Source organism: Leptonychotes weddellii, chromosome 12 (genome assembly GCF_054177405.1).
Source record: "Leptonychotes weddellii isolate Sample4059 chromosome 12, ASM5417740v2, whole genome shotgun sequence".
In the NCBI taxonomy this organism is placed as follows: domain Eukaryota; kingdom Metazoa; phylum Chordata; class Mammalia; order Carnivora; family Phocidae; genus Leptonychotes; species Leptonychotes weddellii.
Genome location: NC_138380.1, coordinates 77,705,492 through 77,713,893, shown reverse-complemented (window position 1 = coordinate 77,713,893; position 8,402 = coordinate 77,705,492).

The window sequence follows — 8,402 nt, the reverse complement described above, 5'->3', positions numbered from 1 at the left end:
ATGGTAATTGCATTCCTAATAAATATAACATTATACAATTTGAGCAACCAAACCAAATACTTTGATGGCTTATAATGGGGGCTGGGAGTAGAGATATTCAGAAATAAGATCTTTTTCAGGGAGGTAAGGGAGGGTTTTTAAAAATTTCTGTTTTTAAGTATATAGTTACAAATCCTAAACATCATGAAAAAATACAGTATTTGACTATACTTAAGTTATTCACAGCTTTCTGACCTGCATCAGCCCTGCCATTAGCGTAACCCCTCCTACACATCCTTATTGCATCACCTTGATTACACGTTGCTTTAACACATAAAACACAAAGACACTCCCAACAATGTAGCAATGGTGTTCCAGTAGCTTTTATTCTTTATTATAGCAAATGTTTATGATGTGATACAAATTTTAATTACGAATTAATTGATCCTATCATGTCCAACTGGCCTTAGAAATGAATACTAGCCCTACAGAAAGAAACCACGTACGCTTTATTACACACACTGAAGATCAAGCCCAGGCCTGCCTCCATGACACATTAAATAGAACACTAGAGATAGAAGACCTCAATTCTGTATTTCAAGTGTCATGACTGTGGGCCAGTAGCAATATTTGATCCTTTTAGCTTTAAAACTGGAAGCGTTAAAAAAACAAAAACAAACAAAACTGATCAGTTGAATGGGTAGACAGAAAAAGGGAAGATGATAGAAATTATCAGATTATCTTTAATGGGAAAACAATGCATGTTCGGTGACCTGTCGTCAGTTCACTGGGAAAAGATTACACATGGAAGAGAAGATATCCCATGGAAGACAATGAGGTCACTTCAGTGTTTTTTTTTTTTTTAAACATGCACAACACGTTTAAAATGACAACAATTAACATTCCTCAAATCCCCATGAACAAAATGTCAAAGCAATGTAAGTAAACCATTAAGCCACATCTATAAAGGCATTAGTACAATTACTTGTTTTATTGGCTTTAAACATGCACACCAAGCCACAATAAACTGAATTGGGCATATGTTGTTCATTACATCATAACTATAAATGGAAATTTTTAATATTCCCCAGCTGTTTCTATCAATAGCAGAAGGTAATTAAGATGACAAGACTAAAAAAACCCCTAAAATAACTTTATACTCAACCCTCAAAACACTTAATATTCATCAAATTATGAAATCTGTGAGGCAAATACATTAATACTTCTTTACTATATTCCCTAAGGGATCAAGGTATTTAAGTTTTTATTTTAATTATAATGTGCAGCAAGCCAATTATTATATGGAATAAGTCAGTGAATGGGATCACACTGCTTTATGGGTCCTTTGATAGTACTGAGAAGTGAATGTTCAGATGCAGGGAAACATGTAATGAGGAAGAACTTGTTGAAGGACTCTCTCAAGTGAGAAGGGGGTCTCATTAGGCTAGAAATAATCATAACTGTGAGAGCTACCATTTACTGATGCTTATTATGTGTCTTGCACTTTTTTCCCCCAATAAATCCTCACCACTACCCTATGAAATAGCACCAGTATGGTGGAGCTAGCTTACACTAGCTACAGAACACAGATTGTACACGTCTCTTCCCACCTCTTCCCAACTCAGTGATATCACACTGGTAGCTTGAAATCAGCCACAGTGTGAGTATTTACATCATACAAACTGGCAAATGCTACAAATCAGGGCTTATATTTTCCCAGAGAGCTGGTTCTTAAACATTTATGAGCAAACCACTGAAAATAGGTATGATTATAGAGGAGGCAACTGACATTTAATAAGATTAAGTGATTTGATCAAGGTCACCAAATTCAAGCCGGAGATCTGCCTCAAAACAATCTAGTAGAGTGGTGCCTGGGTGGCTCAGTCGGTTAAGCGTCTGCCTCTGGCTCAGGTCATGATCCCAAGGTGTTGGGGTCCTGGGATAGAGCCCCCCGCCCCACCGTTGGGCTCCCTGCTCAGTGGGGAGTCTGTTTCTCCCTTTCCCTCTGCCCCTCCCCACTGCTCATTTGTTCTTTCTCTCTCTGCTCCCTCTCAAATAAATAAATAAAATCTTTAAAAAAATTTTTTAAATTTAAAAAACTAATCCAGTAGAGAAAGGGAAAATGGGTGAGGGTATAGCTAAAACAAAATTGCCTGAGTTGATGATCACTGAAAATAAGTTAATAGATGCATGGGGGTTCATTGAGCTATCATATCAACTTTCATATGTTACAGAAATTTTCCATAACAAATAGTTTAAACACACATACATACACAAACACACACACAAACTATTGACACTTGGATAAACAAATCCATTCAGTATAATAAAAACCCACTGAATCAAAAGTTGAAGAAGCAGGGTTCAGTGATGTCTTTTGATGTTAAAAGTTGACAACCACTGTCTTATACTACTATTTTTTTTACAGCAAAAAACCTAAAACAACCCAAATGACCACTAATCAGTGATGATGAATAAACACATTATACACAAGAAGTATTATACAGCTGTAAAAAAGGAATAAGGAGATGCCCATATACTATTCTTGATTGGTTTCCTAGAAATACTGTTAATCTTTTTTTAAAATACTGTATAGGTTTCTATTTACCTAAGAGAGGGAAGAAGATACACAGATATAGACACATACAAAAGCAGAGACATTTGCTAATATTATAAAACAGTGAAAAGATAAACCATAATTTATAAAATGGTTATGTAGCAGGGGGAAAATGAAATAGAGTATAGAGAAACTAGACTTCTTTGAATAAATCTTATTTTGTGGATTTTATAGATACTTTGCAACCATGTAAATTATTTACCTAATTCTTAAAATTAAATAAACAGCAATCCCTAATAACTGAAAGTAAAATTAAGCAAATTAACTTAATTATACATCTACTTGGCGGCACAATTACAGAAAATAACTCTTCTAAATTACTCTAAAATACAGTAATTTGATTCTATGTCCCTAGTGATTTAAACTGTTTAAACTTAAATCGGAAATGACGGGGTTATTGGGTTACTTACACCACAAGAATTAGCAAAAACTACAAATCAGGATACATACCCATTCCCACTTCAGAGAACAGGTTGTTAAATATTTACTACTCCAGTTGAATAAAGCTCACCACTAACGTTAAGTAAAAATCTTACAAGTCTAAATTTGAAATAGAAGCATAGTGAAAACTCATGATATATTTTATCTTGGACATGCAAAGACATGTGTGCATGCACTCTCTCTCTCTCTGTCTCTCTTCTAAGTTCTGTTTACTGGAAAGCCCTAAAAATAATAACCAACCCTGGAACAACACCCAAACAGTATTGTCAAAATAGCATTTCCAATGAAAAGTAAACAGTAAACCTTTTGAGAGAAAAGTTCTAGTAAATGAAACATCCATGATGAGCCTAGAACATCTTGTCATACCAGAAAGCAAGCAAGCTACCAAGGATGCAGTGCTCAACTTAAATAGGCTTCTAGTGGCCAAAAATTAGATAATTTGAGCACCAATTAGGATAATAACCTCAATGGATTGAAACACATCAAGTATATTTAAATCAGGAGTTTAAAATGATACTTTAAAAAATTAAAAAACAAATTGCACATTATTGGAAATGAATTCATTTTTCTTGGAAACTGAAAATAATACTGCTTTTTATATATAAACTACCTCAGAGTAACCAAATTGTTAAAGAGGAGTCATTTATTTAGAGGAAGTTATACAAATTAAGAAGGAAAAAAAGAAGTGGGGTATAACCATTTTGTAACCCATAATGAACTGATGGATCCAGGCAATGATCATCATGGCTCTAACATCACAAAAAAGAGCACCAAACACAATATACTTCCTGATGGAAACTCCCAACAGCACCTATGAAGAGGTTTTGCCAAACAATGTCAATGCCATTCAAGCTTCCAGATCTAACAAAAAATACAGGGGTCAGAAGAACACAACACCTGAAACAAGATCACAAGGATACAATTTAGCAAAGACAAAAATTAGGATACAATTAGTCTAGGACAAAAAATATGGTTTCTTTAATAATAACAACAAAGCAAGAGAAAACAAAGAATGAAGGGAGAATCTCCAATTTAAAATAGATTTAAGAGACAATGATTTATAGCAATGTATATATTTTAATTGGATCCTGGTTCAGAAATGTTACACACACACACACACACGCGCGCGCACCAGAGCACACAAACGTACACAGCTGTTTAAAAATGCAAGTACTATCTGGATATATGATGATATTAAGGAAATATTGTCTTATACAGGCATGATAATATTAGTCTGGTTATGTTTTTTTTAAGATTACCTAACTTTTAGATACATACTGAAATATTTACAGATGAGTTGCTATGATGTCTGGAATTTGCTTCAAGACAATCAAGGGCAAGGGGGAGGGGCAGGTAAGTGGATGAAACAAGAGTAGTCAAGAATTGATCATTATTAGAACTGAGAGATGGATACATGGTGGTTTATTAGAGCATTCTCAATACTTCTGTATATTTTGGAAAATTTTTATAGTAAAATATTTTTTAAAGAGGAAAATCTGTATTTCAGCAAGGTACTAATGACGGTGTATCAAAAAAGACCAAAACCACGATAACTTATTAAAGAACAAGTACTGAATTAAATATCACAGCTCTCTGAGGTGGCAGGAAGAGAAAACTAAGAGACAATATATTAGAGGCCTAGATACAAATTCAAAATTTCCTTCATCTTTCTTTTTTTCTTTTAATAGCTTTAAAATATAATTTACATGCCATCAAATTCACTCATTTTAAGCACATGATTCAATCATTCTTAATACTTTGAGTGGTGCAACCATCACCAAACTCCAATTTTAGGATATATCCATCAACCCTAAAAGCTCTCCTGCCGAGTTTTCCTTTGATTTATAACAAGTTCCTTTCAAAGGTGAAAATGTAGAAAGCACCAACATTGGGCCTTGGCTCTTACACTGGTATCTATATTTTTCTAGTCAAAGCAGCCCTTGGACACATTTCCAGGTTGGAATTAAGGTCCATTGGGGATAATTCTTTAATTCATATAGAAGACCGTATTTAGGGATTTGAGATAGCTAGATATTTCCTGGAAAATACACCAATCATAATTCTAAAACAAACAAAAACATAAGGAACACTATTTTAAGAATGCAGTGGTTATTTTAATTATTATTATTATTGATGATCATAATGATAAATGATTTACTGACTCCTTACCAACTCCCTCAAAGTAATCAACAGCATGATATTAATGTGAAAATTTCATAACATCCTGAGGATAACTCTGCCATGTATTTAGCATTGCAAAAAGTAACATCAAAGGGGCGCCTGGCTGGCTCAATCCCTAGGGCATCGGATTCTTAATCTTAGGGTCATGAGTTCAAGCCCCATGCTGGGCATAGAGCTTACTTAAAAAAAAAAAAAGTAACATCAAGAATACAGACAATGCAAAGCTCCTGGTAGCAAAGATTTTATACCAAGGAGACTAATAAACACTAAAGAACAAGACAGAAGGTAAGTGCTAAATTATAAATGCTGAAGTAATGTCAGAGTAGGAGGTATTCTCTTTTGCATAGAGGGAGGAAGGACTGCTTAAAATAATCATTTTTTTTTCTGATGTACACAGTTTTGATCAAAGGTGCTACAAGGTTTCTAAAGCTGGTTCTAGAACATGCTTTTAGTTCTGTGAGGACTCCATCTCAAGCAACTACAAATATTATTCAAGTTAAAAAAAAATGTCCCAAATCTCTGGTATGCCAACAGGCTCTTAAGGGTTCACTTTTAGGAAAGAATGTAGCATATTACAGATTACTGCATTGTTGTCAGCCCAGGAAGAGAGGGAGAAGATACTGGAATTAAGCCTGGAGGTTTCAGAAACCAGGCCATGAATCGCACTATTTGCAACTATGAATAGTGAATATATTTTTTAATAAGTGGCACTCTGCCTGACTATATTTTGGGTAATGTAACATACAGTTTGCATAGTAAGACTGGTCATAAACAGTTACAGAAACTCCTGTTCCCCAATATGAAAACCTGATTTTTCTTCCACAGCAAAAAGGGAAGTTCCAGATACAGAGTGACCACTGGTGTCCAATTCTGCCAAGAGACCAGGAAAGGTGAAATTAAAAATAGGCCACTGGATTTGGCTAATAGAATGCCATTATTGGCATTCATTTTATGAAAGTAAAATCAACAGTATCATGGGCAAAAAGAAAGGTTTACAATATTGTATTGAGTGGTGAGTAGCGGGTGAGAAAATGGTATTAGTAGGTACAGTGTTTTTACATGATGTTTGGCAATGAAGAAAAGCTGGGTGTGATGACAGTTTGAGGGGGAAGACCAAGTACAGAGTTTATTTTTTGGTTTTCGTCTTTGAGCACGTTTGTAAACTGAAAACAGAGAAGAGGGAGATTGGAAATAAAAAGTGAAAGGACACTAAATAGGTTCTGGTACCAATTCCAACACTGGAGGTGGGGCCAGTTCCTCACACATCCAAGTAATTCTCCAGACACCAGCTGGGTGTCCTACAATTGAACTCAATTCTGACACTTCCTGCCATCCCATCCCACATATTAAAGGTTCAGACCCAGAAGCTCTACAAACACTGTCCTTTTTATGGAGCCTTCATTACACAGTCATGATTGATTAAATCATTGGCCATTGGTGACTGAGTTAACATCAGTCCCAGAGATGGGGAGGTAGAGGTCATTAAAAATTCCAACCCTTCAATCACAGGGTTGGTTCCCTGAGGCCTTTCCAAAAGGAACCTCATTAACATAACAAGACACCTTTACCGCTCTTATCTAGGAAATCACAAGGGTTTTAGGAGCTCCTTTACAGGAACTGGGTCCAAGACCAAATATATTACAAATCATAATATAACATATGCAAAAGTAATGAGTTGCCAGTAGGAAACTCATAAATTAATTCAGTGGCTGCCCATCAGGTCCTAACACTAACCTCTCCTGGATAAGGCCAACATGTCGGTAATCCAAGAAGTAGAGTGGAATACAAGTACAAATGTTTTCACTAAAGAAGGAAAGCTAAGATTTTTCGGGTAGTACAGAATGGCTGATTTTTTGGTGTATGGATCTGTTGTCAGTGAATTTGAAATATTGCATCATTGTCTGTGTATCTGTACAGGATTGCAGTTGATACATGTTCACAGCATTGAAGAGGGTAAAAGGCAGTGAGAACTGGAAATTAATTTGTAATTACAGTATTTATCATCCCACTGTGGTCCTGGTGTCTGTTTACACCTTTATCTATTTACCCACCCATTCATCCATCTATCTATATCTGCCTCATCTCTCAACCTCTTTCTCTCCATGTCCACACCCACACCTGCCCCCTTACCCTGTCTCTTTCACTCCTATGCCTCTTTCTCTTATTTTTTCCCCATTCCTCTTTTAGTGTTTCCATCTTTCAGATTCTCTAATTTATGGCTCCCATTTTCAGAGCATGGCACATGATAGATACTACTATACTTCTACTGAAATAAAGAATTAAAATTTTATTCTAGGGGGGCCGGGGTGGCTCTGTCCGTTAAGCGTCCGACTCTTGATCTTAGCTCAAGTCATTATCTCAGGGTCATGAGATGGAGCCCCTTGTTGGGCTTCATGCTGGATGTGGAGCCTGCTTAAGATTCTTTCTTCTCCCTCTCCCTCCTGATCTCCCTCCTACTCTCCCTCTAAAAAAAAATAGAAATTAAAAAAGAGAACTAAAATTTTACAAACTCTTCATCTAAAGGCAAATATGTAATGATTCCTAGCTAAAGGTCCAAGAAGAAGGGATACAACTGAAAGGCAGAAAGGTAAAGAGTACTGAAACATAAAGTTGAGAAGAAACAGAAATCTAAGTCTCAGGCAGCCACAGGCATCCAGGATGTGGCCTTCCAGCAGAAAGGAGGTAAGGAGCAGATGATCTAAAGGATTTTTACCATCCTTTACAACAACAACAACAACAACAAACCCTTAATCTGATCCAAAACAGTCAGAAAACCAGAGAAGAGACATGGCTCTTTCTCCCAATCAAGAAATGCAAGGATTTACTTAGGGAGAGCCACATACTTAACAGTGAACATCTCTTCAAGTTCATATCCACACTTACCGGGGATGAGAATGTTCAGCAGGCTAGGCAACAGGAGAACTGAAACAAGCCAAACACAGAGTGGCAAAAGGAAGAAAAGCTTTAAAAACTCAGTAATCCACTATTCAGATTTTAAAGCCCAACAAAAGGGACTAGAAAGAACAAGCAATGGAGGTTCACTGATAAAGAACAACTTGGCAATTATGGAAAAAGTGGTGGGTCATTTTGAACGAAGGTGTTAACATGATTATGAATCTAAGAGGAAAAGACACAATTCTTAAAAGCAAAAGGAATAATTATGATCATTAGAGTCTCCAACCAA